This window comes from Salmo salar, unplaced genomic scaffold (genome assembly GCF_905237065.1).
Source record: "Salmo salar unplaced genomic scaffold, Ssal_v3.1, whole genome shotgun sequence".
Classification (NCBI taxonomy): Eukaryota; Metazoa; Chordata; class Actinopteri; order Salmoniformes; family Salmonidae; genus Salmo; species Salmo salar.
Genome location: NW_025550280.1, coordinates 2,304 through 25,225, shown reverse-complemented (window position 1 = coordinate 25,225; position 22,922 = coordinate 2,304). Strand labels below are relative to the sequence as shown.

The following is a 22,922-nucleotide window of genomic DNA, read 5'->3' as shown; positions in this document are numbered from 1 at the left end:
AATAACCTTACTGGGAAATCACACTTTGCAATAATCTGAGCACTGCGCCCAGAAAAATACGCGTTGCGATACAGACTAGACGTCATGTTGGGGAGATCTAAAATCGAAAATACTATGTAAATAATCCATTACCTTTGATTCTCTTCATCAGATGTCACTTCCAGGTATCACAGGTCCATAACGAATGTAGTTTTGTTCAAAAAAGCTCATCATTTATGTCCAAAAATCTCCGTCTTGTTAGCACATGATCTAAGCCAGCCGGACTTCTGTCATGAACGAGGGAAAAAAATATATTTACGTTCGTTCAAACATGTCAAACGTTGTATAGCATAAATCATTAGGGCCTTTTTAACCAGAACATGAATAATATTCAAGGTGGACGAATGCATACTCTTTTATAGCGTATTGGAACGAGGGTACCCAACATGAACTCGCGCGCCAGGTGTCTAATGGGACATCATCGTTCCATGGCTCTTGTTCGGTCAGATCTCCCTCCAGAAGACTCAAAACACTTTGTAAAGGCTGGTGACATCTAGTGGAAGCAATAGGAAGTGCCAAAATATTCCTCAGCCCCTGTGTTTTTCAATGGGATAGGTTTAAAGGTAATACAACACATCAGGTTTCAACTTCCTGTCAGAAAATGTCTCAGGGTTTTGCCTGCCAAATGAGTTCTGTTATACTCACAGACACCATTCAAACAGTTTTAGAAACTTTAGAGTGTTTTCTATCCATATATAATAAGTATATGCATATTCTAGTTACTGGGTAGGATTAGTAACCAGATTAAATCGGGTACATTTTTTTATCCAGACGTGCAAATGCTGCCCCCCTAGCCCTAACAGGTTAAGAAGACAGAATGTGAAAGACACAGCAGATGAAATACAAAAGATTTGAACTGAAGCCTGGTCAACAGTTTGGAAGACTGCTATGCTCACAAGTATAGCACAAACACTCACATGAGGTTCAATCTTTCCAAGCACCATGGACAAGAACAATTGATATCCTCATTGTAATTGCCGCAGAAAGCAAAACAATTTTATTCTTGTCTAAGGCTCGTTGGTCTAGGGGTATGATTCTCGCTTTGGGTGCGAGAGGTCCCGGGTTCAAATCCCGGATGAGCCCTTTTGCAGATCTTTTAACAAGCTCAGACAGGCAGATCTCTGGCCACTGGTTGCAAACAGCCACCTCTTGGGCGCAGGACGAGGTGGCTGAATGGTTTAGGCGATGGACTGCGTATCTATTGTGATATTCACTAGTTGGCTCAATATCGCACTTCATTTAGAAAACCTGCAAAAACTAAGAGCAAATCTGACTTCCACTAACAAGGACATTGATTCCAATGTAATACACTTGAAATGACACCCAGCCCCTAAACCTAGTGAATATCTCATGCTCTGCATTGGCTGGGAATCGAACCCTGGTCAACTGCTTGGAAGGCAGCTATGCTCACCACTATACCACCAATGCTATGTGAAGCTCTTAAGCAACATGGAGACATCGATTCATATCCTGACCGTCATTTTTGTGGAAAGTGAAAATTCTTTGACCAAACGGATCGTTGGTATAGTTGTACTATTATGGCTTAGGGTGCGAGAGGTCCCTGGTTAAAAAATCTATCATTTTAATCAGTACCTGTTACCTTCAGATTAGTCCCGTGACACTTGTGGAAAACGTAGGGCAAAACGGAGAACATTGTGACAAGTGGGGTCACATTAGTTTGTAGCCCAAAGATTTTGGATTCTACAAACAGATGTTTGCACATAGAGGGTTCCGACTTCAGACGAGTCCCCTGACACTTGTGGGGGACGTAGAGACAAATTGAGAACACCACCGTGTTCGTGAGGGTCTCCCCTTTCCAGGGAGTGGTCATACGATGTTGTAGGTCAAACGGTTCAGATGCTACAGATGTTTTTGTGAGAATACCGATTATTGGTATGTCTCATGGTTTGACAAACACCGCTCTAGCTCCACCACCATTTATTGCAGATGTGGAGTTGTAACATAAACAGTTACGGAGGCTTGAGACAGATACGACGCGTTTCAATCTCTCTAGTTGAAAACTGATCGATTTGAATGGGTATTTTTTACGTTCGTTTACTTTGATTCACGTACTGATGCATCAATCGACTCAAAATAAATGAGCTCCATTCTTTTTAAGTTTTATTTTTTCATTTTCTCTTTTAAAATATTAATTGACCTCATTTTGCTCAATATTCATTTGTCAACACTCATCATCAGTTTGCTGTCGCGGCTTAAGAAGACAGAATGTGAAAGACACAGCAGATGAAATACAAAAGATTTGAACTGAAGCCTGGTCAACAGTTTGGAAGACTGCTATGCTCACAAGTATAGCACAAACACTCACATGAGGTTCAATCTTTCCAAGCACCATGGACAAGAACAATTGATATCCTCATTGTAATTGCCGCAGAAAGCAAAACAATTTTATTCTTGTCTAAGGCTCGTTGGTCTAGGGGTATGATTCTCGCTTTGGAGTGCGAGAGGTCCCGGGTTCAAATCGCGGATGAGCCCTTTTGCAGATCTTTTAACAAGCTCAGACAGGCAGATCTCTGGCCACTGGTTGCAAACAGCCACCTCTTGGGCGCAGGACGAGGTGGCTGAATGGTTTAGGCGATGGACTGCGTATCTATTGTGATATTCACTAGTTGGCTCAATATCGCACTTCATTTAGAAAACCTGCAAAAACTAAGAGCAAATCTGACTTCCACTAACATGGACATTGATTCCAATGTAATACACTTGAAATGACACCCAGCCCCTAAACCTAGTGAATATCTCATGCTCTGCATTGGCTGGGAATCGAACCCTGGTCAACTGCTTGGAAGGCAGCTATGCTCACCACTATACCACCAATGCTATGTGAAGCTCTTAAGCAACATGGAGACATCGATTCATATCCTGACCGTCATTTTTGTGGAAAGTGAAAATTCTTTGACCAAACGGATCGTTGGTATAGTTGTACTATTATGGCTTAGGGTGCGAGAGGTCCCTGGTTAAAAAATCTATCATTTTAATCAGTACCTGTTACCTTCAGATTAGTCCCGTGACACTTGTGGAAAACGTAGGGCAAAACGGAGAACATTGTGACAAGTGGGGTCACATTAGTTTGTAGCCCAAAGATTTTGGATTCTACAAACAGATGTTTGCACATAGAGGGTTCCGACTTCAGACGAGTCCCCTGACACTTGTGGGGGACGTAGAGACAAATTGAGAACACCACCGTGTTCGTGAGGGTCTCCCCTTTCCAGGGGAGTGGTCATACGATGTTGTAGGTCAAACGGTTCAGATGCTACAAATGTTTTTGTGAGAATACCGATTATTGGTATGTCTCATGGTTTGACAAACACCGCTCTAGCTCCACCACCATTTATTGCAGATGTGGAGTTGTAACATAAACAGTTACGGAGGCTTGAGACAGATACGACGCGTTTCAATCTCTCTAGTTGAAAACTGATCGATTTGAATGGGTATTTTTACGTTCGTTTACTTTGATTCACGTACTGATGCATCAATCGACTCAAAATAAATGAGCTCCATTCTTTTTAAGTTTTATTTTTTCATTTTCTCTTTTAAAATATTAATTGACCTCATTTTGCTCAATATTCATTTGTCAACACTCATCATCAGTTTGCTGTCGCGGCTTAACCTCTATGGGCTAGGTGGGACGCTAGCGTACCACCCGTGGTGCACTCCATCAACAGCAGGTGCATTTCAAGACCGGCAAATTTGAATCCAAATAAATGTCAAAATTCAAATTTTTCAAACATACAACTATTTTACACCCTTTGAAAGATAAACATCTCCTTAATCTAACCACGTTTTACGATTTCAAAAAGGTTTTACGGCGAAAGCATAAATTTAGAGTATGTTAGGACAGTACATTTACAAGAGTTGTGTGTAATGTTTTGTCAAGTCAAAGACAGGGTCACCAAAACCATAAAACCAGCTAAAATGATGCACTAACCTTTTACAATCTCCATCAGATGACACTCCTAGGACATTATGTTACACAATGCATGCATTTTTAGTTCTATCAAGTTCATATTTATATCCAAAAACAGCGTTTTACTATGGCATTGATGTTGAGGAAATCGTTTCCCTCCAATAACCGGCAGTCAAGTCAGCGTCACAAATTAAATAATTAAAATTAGAAAACATTGGTAAAATATTATATTGTCATTTAAAGAATTATAGATTTACATCTCTTGAACGCAATCAACTTGCCAGATTTAAAAATAACCTTACTGGGAAATCACACTTTGCAATAATCTGAGCACTGCGCCCAGAAAAATACGCGTTGCGATACAGACTAGACGTCATGTTGGGGAGATCTAAAATCGAAAATACTATGTAAATAATCCATTACCTTTGATTCTCTTCATCAGATGTCACTTCCAGGTATCACAGGTCCATAACGAATGTAGTTTTGTTCAAAAAAGCTCATCATTTATGTCCAAAAATCTCCGTCTTGTTAGCACATGATCTAAGCCAGCCGGACTTCTCGTCATGAACGAGGGGAAAAAATATATTTACGTTCGTTCAAACATGTCAAACGTTGTATAGCATAAATCATTAGGGCCTTTTTTAACCAGAACATGAATAATATTCAAGGTGGACGAATGCATACTCTTTTATAGCGTATTGGAACGAGGGTACCCAACATGAACTCGCGCGCCAGGTGTCTAATGGGACATCATCGTTCCATGGCTCTTGTTCGGTCAGATCTCCCTCCAGAAGACTCAAAACACTTTGTAAAGGCTGGTGACATCTAGTGGAAGCAATAGGAAGTGCCAAAATATTCCTCAGCCCCTGTGTTTTTCAATGGGATAGGTTTAAAGGTAATACAACACATCAGGTTTCAACTTCCTGTCAGAAAATGTCTCAGGGTTTTGCCTGCCAAATGAGTTCTGTTATACTCACAGACACCATTCAAACAGTTTTAGAAACTTTAGAGTGTTTTCTATCCATATATAATAAGTATATGCATATTCTAGTTACTGGGTAGGATTAGTAACCAGATTAAATCGGGTACATTTTTTTATCCAGACGTGCAAATGCTGCCCCCTAGCCCTAACAGGTTAAGAAGACAGAATGTGAAAGACACAGCAGATGAAATACAAAAGATTTGAACTGAAGCCTGGTCAACAGTTTGGAAGACTGCTATGCTCACAAGTATAGCACAAACACTCACATGAGGTTCAATCTTTCCAAGCACCATGGACAAGAACAATTGATATCCTCATTGTAATTGCCGCAGAAAGCAAAACAATTTTATTCTTGTCTAAGGCTCGTTGGTCTAGGGGTATGATTCTCGCTTTGGGTGCGAGAGGTCCCGGGTTCAAATCGCGGATGAGCCCTTTTGCAGATCTTTTAACAAGCTCAGACAGGCAGATCTCTGGCCACTGGTTGCAAACAGCCACCTCTTGGGCGCAGGACGAGGTGGCTGAATGGTTTAGGCGATGGACTGCGTATCTATTGTGATATTCACTAGTTGGCTCAATATCGCACTTCATTTAGAAAACCTGCAAAAACTAAGAGCAAATCTGACTTCCACTAACATGGACATTGATTCCAATGTAATACACTTGAAATGACACCCAGCCCCTAAACCTAGTGAATATCTCATGCTCTGCATTGGCTGGGAATCGAACCCTGGTCAACTGCTTGGAAGGCAGCTATGCTCACCACTATACCACCAATGCTATGTGAAGCTCTTAAGCAACATGGAGACATCGATTCATATCCTGACCGTCATTTTTGTGGAAAGTGAAAATTCTTTGACCAAACGGATCGTTGGTATAGTTGTACTATTATGGCTTAGGGTGCGAGAGGTCCCTGGTTAAAAAATCTATCATTTTAATCAGTACCTGTTACCTTCAGATTAGTCCCGTGACACTTGTGGAAAACGTAGGGCAAAACGGAGAACATTGTGACAAGTGGGGTCACATTAGTTTGTAGCCCAAAGATTTTGGATTCTACAAACAGATGTTTGCACATAGAGGGTTCCGACTTCAGACGAGTCCCCTGACACTTGTGGGGGACGTAGAGACAAATTGAGAACACCACCGTGTTCGTGAGGGTCTCCCCTTTCCAGGGAGTGGTCATACGATGTTGTAGGTCAAACGGTTCAGATGCTACAGATGTTTTTGTGAGAATACCGATTATTGGTATGTCTCATGGTTTGACAAACACCGCTCTAGCTCCACCACCATTTATTGCAGATGTGGAGTTGTAACATAAACAGTTACGGAGGCTTGAGACAGATACGACGCGTTTCAATCTCTCTAGTTGAAAACTGATCGATTTGAATGGGTATTTTTTACGTTCGTTTACTTTGATTCACGTACTGATGCATCAATCGACTCAAAATAAATGAGCTCCATTCTTTTTTAAGTTTTATTTTTTCATTTTCTCTTTTAAAATATTAATTGACCTCATTTTGCTCAATATTCATTTGTCAACACTCATCATCAGTTTGCTGTCGCGGCTTAAGAAGACAGAATGTGAAAGACACAGCAGATGAAATACAAAAGATTTGAACTGAAGCCTGGTCAACAGTTTGGAAGACTGCTATGCTCACAAGTATAGCACAAACACTCACATGAGGTTCAATCTTTCCAAGCACCATGGACAAGAACAATTGATATCCTCATTGTAATTGCCGCAGAAAGCAAAACAATTTTATTCTTGTCTAAGGCTCGTTGGTCTAGGGGTATGATTCTCGCTTTGGGTGCGAGAGGTCCCGGGTTCAAATCCCCGGATGAGCCCTTTTGCAGATCTTTTAACAAGCTCAGACAGGCAGATCTCTGGCCACTGGTTGCAAACAGCCACCTCTTGGGCGCAGGACGAGGTGGCTGAATGGTTTAGGCGATGGACTGCCTGTGATATTCACTAGTTGGCTCAATATCGCACTTCATTTAGAAAACCTGCAAAAACTAAGAGCAAATCTGACTTCCACTAACAAGGACATTGATTCCAATGTAATACACTTGAAATGACACCCAGCCCCTAAACCTAGTGAATATCTCATGCTCTGCATTGGCTGGGAATCGAACCCTGGTCAACTGCTTGGAAGGCAGCTATGCTCACCACTATACCACCAATGCTATGTGAAGCTCTTAAGCAACATGGAGACATCGATTCATATCCTGACCGTCATTTTTGTGGAAAGTGAAAATTCTTTGACCAAACGGATCGTTGGTATAGTTGTACTATTATGGCTTAGGGTGCGAGAGGTCCCTGGTTAAAAAATCTATCATTTTAATCAGTACCTGTTACCTTCAGATTAGTCCCGTGACACTTGTGGAAAACGTAGGGCAAAACGGAGAACATTGTGACAAGTGGGGTCACATTAGTTTGTAGCCCAAAGATTTTGGATTCTACAAACAGATGTTTGCACATAGAGGGTTCCGACTTCAGACGAGTCCCCTGACACTTGTGGGGGACGTAGAGACAAATTGAGAACACCACCGTGTTCGTGAGGGTCTCCCCTTTCCAGGGAGTGGTCATACGATGTTGTAGGTCAAACGGTTCAGATGCTACAGATGTTTTTGTGAGAATACCGATTATTGGTATGTCTCATGGTTTGACAAACACCGCTCTAGCTCCACCACCATTTATTGCAGATGTGGAGTTGTAACATAAACAGTTACGGAGGCTTGAGACAGATACGACGCGTTTCAATCTCTCTAGTTGAAAACTGATCGATTTGAATGGGTATTTTTACGTTCGTTTACTTTGATTCACGTACTGATGCATCAATCGACTCAAAATAAATGAGCTCCATTCTTTTTAAGTTTTATTTTTTCATTTTCTCTTTTAAAATATTAATTGACCTCATTTTGCTCAATATTCATTTGTCAACACTCATCATCAGTTTGCTGTCGCGGCTTAAGAAGACAGAATGTGAAAGACACAGCAGATGAAATACAAAAGATTTGAACTGAAGCCTGGTCAACAGTTTGGAAGACTGCTATGCTCACAAGTATAGCACAAACACTCACATGAGGTTCAATCTTTCCAAGCACCATGGACAAGAACAATTGATATCCTCATTGTAATTGCCGCAGAAAGCAAAACAATTTTATTCTTGTCTAAGGCTCGTTGGTCTAGGGGTATGATTCTCGCTTTGGGTGCGAGAGGTCCCGGGTTCAAATCCCCGGATGAGCCCTTTTGCAGATCTTTTAACAAGCTCAGACAGGCAGATCTCTGGCCACTGGTTGCAAACAGCCACCTCTTGGGCGCAGGACGAGGTGGCTGAATGGTTTAGGCGATGGACTGCGTATCTTGTGATATTCACTAGTTGGCTCAATATCGCACTTCATTTAGAAAACCTGCAAAAACTAAGAGCAAATCTGACTTCCACTAACAAGGACATTGATTCCAATGTAATACACTTGAAATGACACCCAGCCCCTAAACCTAGTGAATATCTCATGCTCTGCATTGGCTGGGAATCGAACCCTGGTCAACTGCTTGGAAGGCAGCTATGCTCACCACTATACCACCAATGCTATGTGAAGCTCTTAAGCAACATGGAGACATCGATTCATATCCTGACCGTCATTTTTGTGGAAAGTGAAAATTCTTTGACCAAACGGATCGTTGGTATAGTTGTACTATTATGGCTTAGGGTGCGAGAGGTCCCTGGTTAAAAAATCTATCATTTTAATCAGTACCTGTTACCTTCAGATTAGTCCCGTGACACTTGTGGAAAACGTAGGGCAAAACGGAGAACATTGTGACAAGTGGGGTCACATTAGTTTGTAGCCCAAAGATTTTGGATTCTACAAACAGATGTTTGCACATAGAGGGTTCCGACTTCAGACGAGTCCCCTGACACTTGTGGGGGACGTAGAGACAAATTGAGAACACCACCGTGTTCGTGAGGGTCTCCCCTTTCCAGGGAGTGGTCATACGATGTTGTAGGTCAAACGGTTCAGATGCTACAGATGTTTTTGTGAGAATACCGATTATTGGTATGTCTCATGGTTTGACAAACACCGCTCTAGCTCCACCACCATTTATTGCAGATGTGGAGTTGTAACATAAACAGTTACGGAGGCTTGAGACAGATACGACGCGTTTCAATCTCTCTAGTTGAAAACTGATCGATTTGAATGGGTATTTTTACGTTCGTTTACTTTGATTCACGTACTGATGCATCAATCGACTCAAAATAAATGAGCTCCATTCTTTTTAAGTTTTATTTTTTCATTTTCTCTTTTAAAATATTAATTGACCTCATTTTGCTCAATATTCATTTGTCAACACTCATCATCAGTTTGCTGTCGCGGCTTAAGAAGACAGAATGTGAAAGACACAGCAGATGAAATACAAAAGATTTGAACTGAAGCCTGGTCAACAGTTTGGAAGACTGCTATGCTCACAAGTATAGCACAAACACTCACATGAGGTTCAATCTTTCCAAGCACCATGGACAAGAACAATTGATATCCTCATTGTAATTGCCGCAGAAAGCAAAACAATTTTATTCTTGTCTAAGGCTCGTTGGTCTAGGGGTATGATTCTCGCTTTGGGTGCGAGAGGTCCCGGGTTCAAATCCCGGATGAGCCCTTTTGCAGATCTTTTAACAAGCTCAGACAGGCAGATCTCTGGCCACTGGTTGCAAACAGCCACCTCTTGGGCGCAGGACGAGGTGGCTGAATGGTTTAGGCGATGGACTGCGTTCTATTGGATATTCACTAGTTGGCTCAATATCGCACTTCATTTAGAAAACCTGCAAAAACTAAGAGCAAATCTGACTTCCACTAACAAGGACATTGATTCCAATGTAATACACTTGAAATGACACCCAGCCCCTAAACCTAGTGAATATCTCATGCTCTGCATTGGCTGGGAATCGAACCCTGGTCAACTGCTTGGAAGGCAGCTATGCTCACCACTATACCACCAATGCTATGTGAAGCTCTTAAGCAACATGGAGACATCGATTCATATCCTGACCGTCATTTTTGTGGAAAGTGAAAATTCTTTGACCAAACGGATCGTTGGTATAGTTGTACTATTATGGCTTAGGGTGCGAGAGGTCCCTGGTTAAAAAATCTATCATTTTAATCAGTACCTGTTACCTTCAGATTAGTCCCGTGACACTTGTGGAAAACGTAGGGCAAAACGGAGAACATTGTGACAAGTGGGGTCACATTAGTTTGTAGCCCAAAGATTTTGGATTCTACAAACAGATGTTTGCACATAGAGGGTTCCGACTTCAGACGAGTCCCCTGACACTTGTGGGGGACGTAGAGACAAATTGAGAACACCACCGTGTTCGTGAGGGTCTCCCCTTTCCAGGGAGTGGTCATACGATGTTGTAGGTCAAACGGTTCAGATGCTACAGATGTTTTTGTGAGAATACCGATTATTGGTATGTCTCATGGTTTGACAAACACCGCTCTAGCTCCACCACCATTTATTGCAGATGTGGAGTTGTAACATAAACAGTTACGGAGGCTTGAGACAGATACGACGCGTTTCAATCTCTCTAGTTGAAAACTGATCGATTTGAATGGGTATTTTTTACGTTCGTTTACTTTGATTCACGTACTGATGCATCAATCGACTCAAAATAAATGAGCTCCATTCTTTTTAAGTTTTATTTTTTCATTTTCTCTTTTAAAATATTAATTGACCTCATTTTGCTCAATATTCATTTGTCAACACTCATCATCAGTTTGCTGTCGCGGCTTAAGAAGACAGAATGTGAAAGACACAGCAGATGAAATACAAAAGATTTGAACTGAAGCCTGGTCAACAGTTTGGAAGACTGCTATGCTCACAAGTATAGCACAAACACTCACATGAGGTTCAATCTTTCCAAGCACCATGGACAAGAACAATTGATATCCTCATTGTAATTGCCGCAGAAAGCAAAACAATTTTATTCTTGTCTAAGGCTCGTTGGTCTAGGGGTATGATTCTCGCTTTGGGTGCGAGAGGTCCCGGGTTCAAATCCCGGATGAGCCCTTTTGCAGATCTTTTAACAAGCTCAGACAGGCAGATCTCTGGCCACTGGTTGCAAACAGCCACCTCTTGGGCGCAGGACGAGGTGGCTGAATGGTTTAGGCGATGGACTGCGTATCTATTGTGATATTCACTAGTTGGCTCAATATCGCACTTCATTTAGAAAACCTGCAAAAACTAAGAGCAAATCTGACTTCCACTAACAAGGACATTGATTCCAATGTAATACACTTGAAATGACACCCAGCCCCTAAACCTAGTGAATATCTCATGCTCTGCATTGGCTGGGAATCGAACCCTGGTCAACTGCTTGGAAGGCAGCTATGCTCACCACTATACCACCAATGCTATGTGAAGCTCTTAAGCAACATGGAGACATCGATTCATATCCTGACCGTCATTTTTGTGGAAAGTGAAAATTCTTTGACCAAACGGATCGTTGGTATAGTTGTACTATTATGGCTTAGGGTGCGAGAGGTCCCTGGTTAAAAAATCTATCATTTTAATCAGTACCTGTTACCTTCAGATTAGTCCCGTGACACTTGTGGAAAACGTAGGGCAAAACGGAGAACATTGTGACAAGTGGGGTCACATTAGTTTGTAGCCCAAAGATTTTGGATTCTACAAACAGATGTTTGCACATAGAGGGTTCCGACTTCAGACGAGTCCCCTGACACTTGTGGGGGACGTAGAGACAAATTGAGAACACCACCGTGTTCGTGAGGGTCTCCCCTTTCCAGGGAGTGGTCATACGATGTTGTAGGTCAAACGGTTCAGATGCTACAGATGTTTTTGTGAGAATACCGATTATTGGTATGTCTCATGGTTTGACAAACACCGCTCTAGCTCCACCACCATTTATTGCAGATGTGGAGTTGTAACATAAACAGTTACGGAGGCTTGAGACAGATACGACGCGTTTCAATCTCTCTAGTTGAAAACTGATCGATTTGAATGGGTATTTTTTACGTTCGTTTACTTTGATTCACGTACTGATGCATCAATCGACTCAAAATAAATGAGCTCCATTCTTTTTAAGTTTTATTTTTTCATTTTCTCTTTTAAAATATTAATTGACCTCATTTTGCTCAATATTCATTTGTCAACACTCATCATCAGTTTGCTGTCGCGGCTTAACCTCTATGGGCTAGGTGGGACGCTAGCGTGCCACCCGTGGTGCACTCCATCAACAGCAGGTGCATTTCAAGACCGGCAAATTTGAATCCAAATAAATGTCAAAATTCAAATTTTTCAAACATACAACTATTTTACACCCTTTGAAAGATAAACATCTCCTTAATCTAACCACGTTTTACGATTTCAAAAAGGTTTTACGGCGAAAGCATAAATTTAGAGTATGTTAGGACAGTACATTTACAAGAGTTGTGTGTAATGTTTTGTCAAGTCAAAGACAGGGTCACCAAAACCATAAAACCAGCTAAAATGATGCACTAACCTTTTACAATCTCCATCAGATGACACTCCTAGGACATTATGTTACACAATGCATGCATTTTTAGTTCTATCAAGTTCATATTTATATCCAAAAACAGCGTTTTACTATGGCATTGATGTTGAGGAAATCGTTTCCCTCCAATAACCGGCAGTCAAGTCAGCGTCACAAATTAAATAATTAAAATTAGAAAACATTGGTAAAATATTATATTGTCATTTAAAGAATTATAGATTTACATCTCTTGAACGCAATCAACTTGCCAGATTTAAAAATAACCTTACTGGGAAATCACACTTTGCAATAATCTGAGCACTGCGCCCAGAAAAATACGCGTTGCGATACAGACTAGACGTCATGTTGGGGAGATCTAAAATCGAAAATACTATGTAAATAATCCATTACCTTTGATTCTCTTCATCAGATGTCACTTCCAGGTATCACAGGTCCATAACGAATGTAGTTTTGTTCAAAAAAGCTCATCATTTATGTCCAAAAATCTCCGTCTTGTTAGCACATGATCTAAGCCAGCCGGACTTCTCGTCATGAACGAGGGGGAAAAATATATTTACGTTCGTTCAAACATGTCAAACGTTGTATAGCATAAATCATTAGGGCCTTTTTTAACCAGAACATGAATAATATTCAAGGTGGACGAATGCATACTCTTTTATAGCGTATTGGAACGAGGGTACCCAACATGAACTCGCGCGCCAGGTGTCTAATGGGACATCATCGTTCCATGGCTCTTGTTCGGTCAGATCTCCCTCCAGAAGACTCAAAACACTTTGTAAAGGCTGGTGACATCTAGTGGAAGCAATAGGAAGTGCCAAAATATTCCTCAGCCCCTGTGTTTTTCAATGGGATAGGTTTAAAGGTAATACAACACATCAGGTTTCAACTTCCTGTCAGAAAATGTCTCAGGGTTTTGCCTGCCAAATGAGTTCTGTTATACTCACAGACACCATTCAAACAGTTTTAGAAACTTTAGAGTGTTTTCTATCCATATATAATAAGTATATGCATATTCTAGTTACTGGGTAGGATTAGTAACCAGATTAAATCGGGTACATTTTTTTATCCAGACGTGCAAATGCTGCCCCCCTAGCCCTAACAGGTTAAGAAGACAGAATGTGAAAGACACAGCAGATGAAATACAAAAGATTTGAACTGAAGCCTGGTCAACAGTTTGGAAGACTGCTATGCTCACAAGTATAGCACAAACACTCACATGAGGTTCAGTCTTTCCAAGCACCATGGACAAGAACAATTGATATCCTCATTGTAATTGCCGCAGAAAGCAAAACAATTTTATTCTTGTCTAAGGCTCGTTGGTCTAGGGGTATGATTCTCGCTTTTGGTGCGAGAGGTCCCGGGTTCAAATCCCGGATGATCCCTTTTGCAGATCTTTTAACAAGCTCAGACAGGCAGATCTCTGGCCACTGGTTGCAAACAGCCACCTCTTGGGCGCAGGACGAGGTGGCTGAATGGTTTAGGCGATGGACTGCTCGATATTCACTAGTTGGCTCAATATCGCACTTCATTTAGAAAACCTGCAAAAACTAAGAGCAAATCTGACTTCCACTAACAAGGACATTGATTCCAATGTAATACACTTAAAATGACACCCAGCCCCTAAACCTAGTGAATATCTCATGCTCTTCATTGGCTGGGAATCGAACCCTGGTCAACTGCTTGGAAGGCAGCTATGCTCACCACTATACCACCAATGATATGTAAAGCTCTTAAGCAACATGGAGACATCGATTCATATCCTGACCGTCATTTTTGTGGAAAGTGAAAATTCTTTGACCAAACGGATCGTTGGTATAGTTGTACTATTATGGCTTAGGGTGCGAGAGGTCCCTGGTTAAAAAATCTATCATTTTAATCAGTACCTGTTACCTTCAGATTAGTCCCGTGACACTTGTGGAAAACGTAGGGCAAAACGGAGAACATTGTGACAAGTGGGGTCACATTAGTTTGTAGCCCAAAGATTTTGGATTCTACAAACAGATGTTTGCACATAGAGGGTTCCGACTTCAGACGAGTCCCCTGACACTTGTGGGGGACGTAGAGACAAATTGAGAACACCACCGTGTTCGTGAGGGTCTCCCCTTTCCAGGGAGTGGTCATACGATGTTGTAGGTCAAACGGTTCAGATGCTACAGATGTTTTTGTGAGAATACCGATTATTGGTATGTCTCATGGTTTGACAAACACCGCTCTAGCTCCACCACCATTTATTGCAGATGCGGAGTTGTAACATAAACAGTTATGGAGGCTTGAGACAGATACGACGCGTTTCAATCTCTCTAGTTGAAAACTGATCGATTTGAATGGGTATTTTTTACGTTCGTTTACTTTGATTCACGTACTGATGCATCAATCGACTCAAAATAAATGAGCTCCATTCTTTTTGAAGTTTTATTTTTTCATTTTCTCTTTTAAAATATTAATTGACCTCATTTTGCTCAATATTGTGTGAGGTCCCTGCTTAAAAAATCTATCATTTTAATCAGTACCTGTTACCTTCAGATTAGTCCCGTGACACTTGTGGAAAACGTAGGGCAAAACGGAGAACATTGTGACAAGTGGGGTCACATTAGTTTGTAGCCCAAAGATTTTGGATTCTACAAACAGATGTTTGCACATAGAGGGTTCCGACTTCAGACGAGTCCCCTGACACTTGTGGGGGACGTAGAGACCAATTGAGAACACCACCGTGTTCGTGAGGGTCTCCCCTTTCCAGGGAGTGGTCATACGATGTTGTAGGTCAAACGGTTCAGATGCTACAGATGTTTTTGTGAGAATACCGATTATTGGTATGTCTCATGGTTTGACAAACACCGCTCTAGCTCCACCACCATTTATTGCAGATGCGGAGTTGTAACATAAACAGTTATGGAGGCTTGAGACAGATACGACGCGTTTCAATCTCTCTAGTTGAAAACTGATCGATTTGAATGGGTATTTTTTACGTTCGTTTACTTTGATTCACGTACTGATGCATCAATCGACTCAAAATAAATGAGCTCCATTCTTTTTGAAGTTTTATTTTTTCATTTTCTCTTTTAAAATATTAATTGACCTCATTTTGCTCAATATTGTGTGAGGTCCCTGCTTAAAAAATCTATCATTTTAATCAGTACCTGTTACCTTCAGATTAGTCCCGTGACACTTGTGGAAAACGTAGGGCAAAACGGAGAACATTGTGACAAGTGGGGTCACATTAGTTTGTAGCCCAAAGATTTTGGATTCTACAAACAGATGTTTGCACATAGAGGGTTCCGACTTCAGACGAGTCCCCTGACACTTGTGGGGGACGTAGAGACAAATTGAGAACACCACCGTGTTCGTGAGGGTCTCCCCTTTCCAGGGAGTGGTCATACGATGTTGTAGGTCAAACGGTTCAGATGCTACAGATGTTTTTGTGAGAATACCGATTATTGGTATGTCTCATGGTTTGACAAACACCGCTCTAGCTCCACCACCATTTATTGCAGATGCGGAGTTGTAACATAAACAGTTATGGAGGCTTGAGACAGATACGACGCGTTTCAATCTCTCTAGTTGAAAACTGATCGATTTGAATGGGTATTTTTTACGTTCGTTTACTTTGATTCACGTACTGATGCATCAATCGACTCAAAATAAATGAGCTCCATTCTTTTTGAAGTTTTATTTTTTCATTTTCTCTTTTAAAATATTAATTGACCTCATTTTGCTCAATATTAATTTTCAACACTCATCATCAGTTTGCTGTCGCGGCTTAAGAAGACAGAATGTGAAAGACACAGCAGATGAAATACAAAAGATTTGAACTGAAGCCTGGTCAACAGTTTGGAAGACTGCTATGCTCACAAGTATAGCACAAACACTCACATGAGGTTCAATCTTTCCAAGCACCATGGACAAGAACAATTGATATCCTCATTGTAATTGCCGCAGAAAGCAAAACAATTTTATTCTTGTCTAAGGCTCGTTGGTCTAGGGGTATGATTCTCGCTTTGGGTGTGAGAGGTCCCGGGTTCAAATCCCGGATGAACCCTTTTGCAGATCTTTTAACAAGCTCAGACAGGCAGATCTCTGGCCACTGGTTGCAAACAGCCACCTCTTGGGCGCAGGACGAGGTGGCTGAATGGTTTAGGCGATGGATATTCACTAGTTGGCTCAATATCGCACTTCATTTAGAAAACCTGCAAAAACTAAGAGCAAATCTGACTTCCACTAACAAGGACATTGATTCCAATGTAATACACTTAAAATGACACCCAGCCCCTAAACCTAGTGAATATCTCATGCTCTTCATTGGCTGGGAATCGAACCCTGGTCAACTGCTTGGAAGGCAGCTATGCTCACCACTATACCACCAATGATATGTAAAGCTCTTAAGCAACATGGAGACATCGATTCATATCCTGACCGTCATTTTTGTGGAAAGTGAAAATTCTTTGACCAAACGGATCGTTGGTATAGTTGTACTATTATGGCTTAGGGTGCGAGAGGTCCCTGGTTAAAAAATCTATCATTTTAATCAGTACCTGTTACCTTCAGATTAGTCCCGTGACACTTGTGGAAAACGTAGGGCAAAACGGAGAACATTGTGACAAGTGGGGTCACATTAGTTTGTAGCCCAAAGATTTTGGATTCTACAAACAGATGTTTGCACATAGAGGGTTCCGACTTCAGACGAGTCCCCTGACACTTGTGGGGGACGTAGAGACCAATTGAGAACACCACCGTGTTCGTGAGGGTCTCCCCTTTCCAGGGAGTGGTCATACGATGTTGTAGGTCAAACGGTTCAGATGCTACAGATGTTTTTGTGAGAATACCGATTATTGGTATGTCTCATGGTTTGACAAACACCGCTCTAGCTCCACCACCATTTATTGCAGATGCGGAGTTGTAACATAAACAGTTATGGAGGCTTGAGACAGATACGACGCGTTTCAATCTCTCTAGTTGAAAACTGATCGATTTGAATGGGTATTTTTTACGTTCGTTTACTTTGATTCACGTACTGATGCATCAATCGACTCAAAATAAATGAGCTCCATTCTTTTTGAAGTTTTATTTTTTCATTTTCTCTTTTAAAATATTAATTGACCTCATTTTGCTCAATATTGTGTGAGGTCCCTGCTTAAAAAATCTATCATTTTAATCAGTACCTGTTACCTTCAGATTAGTCCCGTGACACTTGTGGAAAACGTAGGGCAAAACGGAGAACATTGTGACAAGTGGGGTCACATTAGTTTGTAGCCCAAAGATTTTGGATTCTACAAACAGATGTTTGCACATAGAGGGTTCCGACTTCAGACGAGTCCCCTGACACTTGTGGGGGACGTAGAGACAAATTGAGAACACCACCGTGTTCGTGAGGGTCTCCCCTTTCCAGGGAGTGGTCATACGATGTTGTAGGTCAAACGGTTCAGATGCTACATATGTTTTTGTGAGAATACCGATTATTGGTATGTCTCATGGTTTGACAAACACCGCTCTAGCTCCACCACCATTTATTGCAGATGTGGAGTTGTAACATAAACAGTTACGGAGGCTTGAGACAGATACGACGCGTTTCAATCTCTCTAGTTGAAAACTGATCGATTTGAATGGGTATTTTTACGTTCGTTTACTTTGATTCACGTACTGATGCATCAATCGACTCAAAATAAATGAGCTCCATTCTTTTTAAGTTTTATTTTTTCATTTTCTCTTTTAAAATATTAATTGACCTCATTTTGCTCAATATTCATTTTCAACACTCATCATCAGTTTGCTGTCGCGGCTTAAGAAGACAGAATGTGAAAGACACAGCAGATGAAATACAAAAGATTTGAACTGAAGCCTGGTCAACAGTTTGGAAGACTGCTATGCTCACAAGTATAGCACAAACACTCACATGAGGTTCAATCTTTCCAAGCACCATGGACAAGAACAATTGATATCCTCATTGTAATTGCCGCAGAAAGCAAAACAATTTTATTCTTGTCTAAGGCTCGTTGGTCTAGGGGTATGATTCTCGCTTTGGGTGCGAGAGGTCCCGGGTTCAAATCCCGGATGAACCCTTTTGCAGATCTTTTAACAAGCTCAGACAGGCAGATCTCTGGCCACTGGTTGCAAACAGCCACCTCTTGGGCGCAGGACGAGGTGGCTGAATGGTTTAGGCGATGGATATTCACTAGTTGGCTCAATATCGCACTTCATTTAGAAAACCTGCAAAAACTAAGAGCAAATCTGACTTCCACTAACAAGGACATTGATTCCAATGTAATACACTTAAAATGACACCCAGCTCCTAAACCTAGTGAATATATCATGCTCTGCATTGGCTGGGAATCGAACCCTGGTCAACTGCTTGGAAGGCAGCTATGCTCACCACTATACCACCAATGATATGTAAAGCTCTTAAGCAACATGGAGACATCGATTCATATCCTGACCGTCATTTTTGTGGAAAGTGAAAATTCTTTGACCAAACGGATCGTTGGTATAGTTGTACTATTATGGCTTAGGGTGCGAGAGGTCCCTGGTTAAAAAATCTATCATTTTAATCAGTACCTGTTACCTTCAGATTAGTCCCGTGACACTTGTGGAAAACGTAGGGCAAAACGGAGAACATTGTGACAAGTGGGGTCACATTAGTTTGTAGCCCAAAGATTTTGGATTCTACAAACAGATGTTTGCACATAGAGGGTTCCGACTTCAGACGAGTCCCCTGACACTTGTGGGGGACGTAGAGACAAATTGAGAACACCACCGTGTTCGTGAGGGTCTCCCCTTTCCAGGGAGTGGTCATACGATGTTGTAGGTCAAACGGTTCAGATGCTACAGATGTTTTTGTGAGAATACCGATTATTGGTATGTCTCATGGTTTGACAAACACCGCTCTAGCTCCACCACCATTTATTGCAGATGTGGAGTTGTAACATAAACAGTTACGGAGGCTTGAGACAGATACGACGCGTTTCAATCTCTCTAGTTGAAAACTGATCGATTTGAATGGGTATTTTTTACGTTCGTTTACTTTGATTCACGTACTGATGCATCAATCGACTCAAAATAAATGAGCTCCATTCTTTTTAAGTTTTATTTTTTCATTTTCTCTTTTAAAATATTAATTGACCTCATTTTGCTCAATATTCATTTGTCAACACTCATCATCAGTTTGCTGTCGCGGCTTAAGAAGACAGAATGTGAAAGACACAGCAGATGAAATACAAAAGATTTGAACTGAAGCCTGGTCAACAGTTTGGAAGACTGCTATGCTCACAAGTATAGCACAAACACTCACATGAGGTTCAATCTTTCCAAGCACCATGGACAAGAACAATTGATATCCTCATTGTAATTGCCGCAGAAAGCAAAACAATTTTATTCTTGTCTAAGGCTCGTTGGTCTAGGGGTATGATTCTCGCTTTGGGTGCGAGAGGTCCCGGGTTCAAATCCCGGATGAACCCTTTTGCAGATCTTTTAACAAGCTCAGACAGGCAGATCTCTGGCCACTGGTTGCAAACAGCCACCTCTTGGGCGCAGGACGAGGTGGCTGAATGGTTTAGGCGATGGATATTCACTAGTTGGCTCAATATCGCACTTCATTTAGAAAACCTGCAAAAACTAAGAGCAAATCTGACTTCCACTAACAAGGACATTGATTCCAATGTAATACACTTGAAATGACACCCAGCCCCTAAACCTAGTGAATATCTCATGCTCTTCATTGGCTGGGAATTGAACCCTGGTCAACTGCTTGGAAGGCAGCTATGCTCACCACTATACCACCAATGCTATGTAAAGCTCTTAAGCAACATGGAGACATCGATTCATATCCTGACCGTCATTTTTGTGGAAAGTGAAAATTCTTTGACCAAACGGATCGTTGGTATAGTTGTACTATTATGGCTTAGGGTGCGAGAGGTCCCTGGTTAAAAAATCTATCATTTTAATCAGTACCTGTTACCTTCAGATTAGTCCCGTGACACTTGTGGAAAACGTAGGGCAAAACGGAGAACATTGTGACAAGTGGGGTCACATTAGTTTGTAGCCCAAAGATTTTGGATTCTACAAACAGATGTTTGCACATAGAGGGTTCCGACTTCAGACGAGTCCCCTGACACTTGTGGGGGACGTAGAGACAAATTGAGAACACCACCGTGTTCGTGAGGGTCTCCCCTTTCCAGGGAGTGGTCATACGATGTTGTAGGTCAAACGGTTCAGATGCTACAGATGTTTTTGTGAGAATACCGATTATTGGTATGTCTCATGGTTTGACAAACACCGCTCTAGCTCCACCACCATTTATTGCAGATGTGGAGTTGTAACATAAACAGTTACGGAGGCTTGAGACAGATACGACGCGTTTCAATCTCTCTAGTTGAAAACTGATCGATTTGAATGGGTATTTTTTACGTTCGTTTACTTTGATTCACGTACTGATGCATCAATCGACTCAAAATAAATGAGCTCCATTCTTTTTAAGTTTTATTTTTTCATTTTCTCTTTTAAAATATTAATTGACCTCATTTTGCTCAATATTAATTTGTCAACACTCATCATCAGTTTGCTGTCGCGGCTTAAGAAGACAGAATGTGAAAGACACAGCAGATGAAATACAAAAGATTTGAACTGAAGCCTGGTCAACAGTTTGGAAGACTGCTATGCTCACAAGTATAGCACAAACACTCACATGAGGTTCAATCTTTCCAAGCACCATGGACAAGAACAATTGATATCCTCATTGTAATTGCCGCAGAAAGCAAAACAATTTTATTCTTGTCTAAGGCTCGTTGGTCTAGGGGTATGATTCTCGCTTTGGGTGCGAGAGGTCCCGGGTTCAAATCCCGGATGAACCCTTTTGCAGATCTTTTAACAAGCTCAGACAGGCAGATCTCTGGCCACTGGTTGCAAACAGCCACCTCTTGGGCGCAGGACGAGGTGGCTGAATGGTTTAGGCGATGGATATTCACTAGTTGGCTCAATATCGCACTTCATTTAGAAAACCTGCAAAAACTAAGAGCAAATCTGACTTCCACTAACAAGGACATTGATTCCAATGTAATACACTTGAAATGACACCCAGCTCCTAAACCTAGTGAATATCTCATGCTCTTCATTGGCTGGGAATCGAACCCTGGTCAACTGCTTGGAAGGCAGCTATGCTCACCACTATACCACCAATGCTATGTGAAGCTCTTAAGCAACATGGAGACATCGATTCATATCCTGACCGTCATTTTTGTGGAAAGTGAAAATTCTTTGACCAAACGGATCGTTGGTATAGTTGTACTATTATGGCTTAGGGTGCGAGAGGTCCCTGGTTAAAAAATCTATCATTTTAATCAGTACCTGTTACCTTCAGATTAGTCCCGTGACACTTGTGGAAAACGTAGGGCAAAACGGAGAACATTGTGACAAGTGGGGTCACATTAGTTTGTAGCCCAAAGATTTTGGATTCTACAAACAGATGTTTGCACATAGAGGGTTCCGACTTCAGACGAGTCCCCTGACACTTGTGGGGGACGTAGAGACAAATTGAGAACACCACCGTGTTCGTGAGGGTCTCCCCTTTCCAGGGAGTGGTCATACGATGTTGTAGGTCAAACGGTTCAGATGCTACAGATGTTTTTGTGAGAATACCGATTATTGGTATGTCTCATGGTTTGACAAACACCGCTCTAGCTCCACCACCATTTATTGCAGATGTGGAGTTGTAACATAAACAGTTACGGAGGCTTGAGACAGATACGACGCGTTTCAATCTCTCTAGTTGAAAACTGATCGATTTGAATGGGTATTTTTTACGTTCGTTTACTTTGATTCACGTACTGATGCATCAATCGACTCAAAATAAATGAGCTCCATTCTTTTTAAGTTTTATTTTTTCATTTTCTCTTTTAAAATATTAATTGACCTCATTTTGCTCAATATTCATTTGTCAACACTCATCATCAGTTTGCTGTCGCGGCTTAAGAAGACAGAATGTGAAAGACACAGCAGATGAAATACAAAAGATTTGAACTGAAGCCTGGTCAACAGTTTGGAAGACTGCTATGCTCACAAGTATAGCACAAACACTCACATGAGGTTCAATCTTTCCAAGCACCATGGACAAGAACAATTGATATCCTCATTGTAATTGCCGCAGAAAGCAAAACAATTTTATTCTTGTCTAAGGCTCGTTGGTCTAGGGGTATGATTCTCGCTTTGGGTGCGAGAGGTCCCGGGTTCAAATCCCGGATGAACCCTTTTGCAGATCTTTTAACAAGCTCAGACAGGCAGATCTCTGGCCACTGGTTGCAAACAGCCACCTCTTGGGCGCAGGACGAGGTGGCTGAATGGTTTAGGCGATGGATATTCACTAGTTGGCTCAATATCGCACTTCATTTAGAAAACCTGCAAAAACTAAGAGCAAATCTGACTTCCACTAACAAGGACATTGATTCCAATGTAATACACTTGAAATGACACC

At 41.4% G+C, this 22,922-nt stretch overlaps 19 non-coding genes across 19 annotated transcripts; 12 read left to right on the top strand and 7 right to left on the bottom strand.

The window, feature by feature from the left end:
• Window positions 1–1,050: 1,050 nt before the first annotated feature.
• trnap-ugg (transfer RNA proline (anticodon UGG)) lies at window positions 1,051–1,122 on the top strand. Its single transcript has one exon. It is a non-coding gene; the product is annotated as a tRNA-Pro (tRNA).
• Window positions 1,123–1,395: 273 nt separating this feature from the next.
• trnag-ucc (transfer RNA glycine (anticodon UCC)) lies at window positions 1,396–1,467 on the bottom strand. The gene has a single exon. It is a non-coding gene; the product is annotated as a tRNA-Gly (tRNA).
• Window positions 1,468–2,805: 1,338 nt separating this feature from the next.
• On the bottom strand, window positions 2,806–2,877 carry trnag-ucc (transfer RNA glycine (anticodon UCC)). The gene has a single exon. It is a non-coding gene; the product is annotated as a tRNA-Gly (tRNA).
• A 2,429-nt stretch (window positions 2,878–5,306) lies between these two features.
• trnap-ugg (transfer RNA proline (anticodon UGG)) lies at window positions 5,307–5,378 on the top strand. Its single transcript has one exon. It is a non-coding gene; the product is annotated as a tRNA-Pro (tRNA).
• A 273-nt stretch (window positions 5,379–5,651) lies between these two features.
• Window positions 5,652–5,723, bottom strand: trnag-ucc (transfer RNA glycine (anticodon UCC)). The gene has a single exon. It is a non-coding gene; the product is annotated as a tRNA-Gly (tRNA).
• Window positions 5,724–6,716: 993 nt separating this feature from the next.
• Window positions 6,717–6,789, top strand: trnap-ugg (transfer RNA proline (anticodon UGG)). Its single transcript has one exon. It is a non-coding gene; the product is annotated as a tRNA-Pro (tRNA).
• Window positions 6,790–7,055: 266 nt separating this feature from the next.
• Window positions 7,056–7,127, bottom strand: trnag-ucc (transfer RNA glycine (anticodon UCC)). Its single transcript has one exon. It is a non-coding gene; the product is annotated as a tRNA-Gly (tRNA).
• A 991-nt stretch (window positions 7,128–8,118) lies between these two features.
• On the top strand, window positions 8,119–8,191 carry trnap-ugg (transfer RNA proline (anticodon UGG)). Its single transcript has one exon. It is a non-coding gene; the product is annotated as a tRNA-Pro (tRNA).
• A 271-nt stretch (window positions 8,192–8,462) lies between these two features.
• Window positions 8,463–8,534, bottom strand: trnag-ucc (transfer RNA glycine (anticodon UCC)). Its single transcript has one exon. It is a non-coding gene; the product is annotated as a tRNA-Gly (tRNA).
• Window positions 8,535–9,525: 991 nt separating this feature from the next.
• On the top strand, window positions 9,526–9,597 carry trnap-ugg (transfer RNA proline (anticodon UGG)). Its single transcript has one exon. It is a non-coding gene; the product is annotated as a tRNA-Pro (tRNA).
• A 271-nt stretch (window positions 9,598–9,868) lies between these two features.
• Window positions 9,869–9,940, bottom strand: trnag-ucc (transfer RNA glycine (anticodon UCC)). Its single transcript has one exon. It is a non-coding gene; the product is annotated as a tRNA-Gly (tRNA).
• Window positions 9,941–10,932: 992 nt separating this feature from the next.
• Window positions 10,933–11,004, top strand: trnap-ugg (transfer RNA proline (anticodon UGG)). Its single transcript has one exon. It is a non-coding gene; the product is annotated as a tRNA-Pro (tRNA).
• Window positions 11,005–11,277: 273 nt separating this feature from the next.
• Window positions 11,278–11,349, bottom strand: trnag-ucc (transfer RNA glycine (anticodon UCC)). Its single transcript has one exon. It is a non-coding gene; the product is annotated as a tRNA-Gly (tRNA).
• A 2,430-nt stretch (window positions 11,350–13,779) lies between these two features.
• trnaq-uug (transfer RNA glutamine (anticodon UUG)) lies at window positions 13,780–13,851 on the top strand. Its single transcript has one exon. It is a non-coding gene; the product is annotated as a tRNA-Gln (tRNA).
• A 2,582-nt stretch (window positions 13,852–16,433) lies between these two features.
• Window positions 16,434–16,505, top strand: trnap-ugg (transfer RNA proline (anticodon UGG)). The gene has a single exon. It is a non-coding gene; the product is annotated as a tRNA-Pro (tRNA).
• A 1,945-nt stretch (window positions 16,506–18,450) lies between these two features.
• Window positions 18,451–18,522, top strand: trnap-ugg (transfer RNA proline (anticodon UGG)). The gene has a single exon. It is a non-coding gene; the product is annotated as a tRNA-Pro (tRNA).
• A 1,320-nt stretch (window positions 18,523–19,842) lies between these two features.
• On the top strand, window positions 19,843–19,914 carry trnap-ugg (transfer RNA proline (anticodon UGG)). The gene has a single exon. It is a non-coding gene; the product is annotated as a tRNA-Pro (tRNA).
• A 1,320-nt stretch (window positions 19,915–21,234) lies between these two features.
• trnap-ugg (transfer RNA proline (anticodon UGG)) lies at window positions 21,235–21,306 on the top strand. The gene has a single exon. It is a non-coding gene; the product is annotated as a tRNA-Pro (tRNA).
• A 1,320-nt stretch (window positions 21,307–22,626) lies between these two features.
• trnap-ugg (transfer RNA proline (anticodon UGG)) lies at window positions 22,627–22,698 on the top strand. The gene has a single exon. It is a non-coding gene; the product is annotated as a tRNA-Pro (tRNA).
• The last annotated feature ends 224 nt before the right edge of the window (window positions 22,699–22,922 follow it).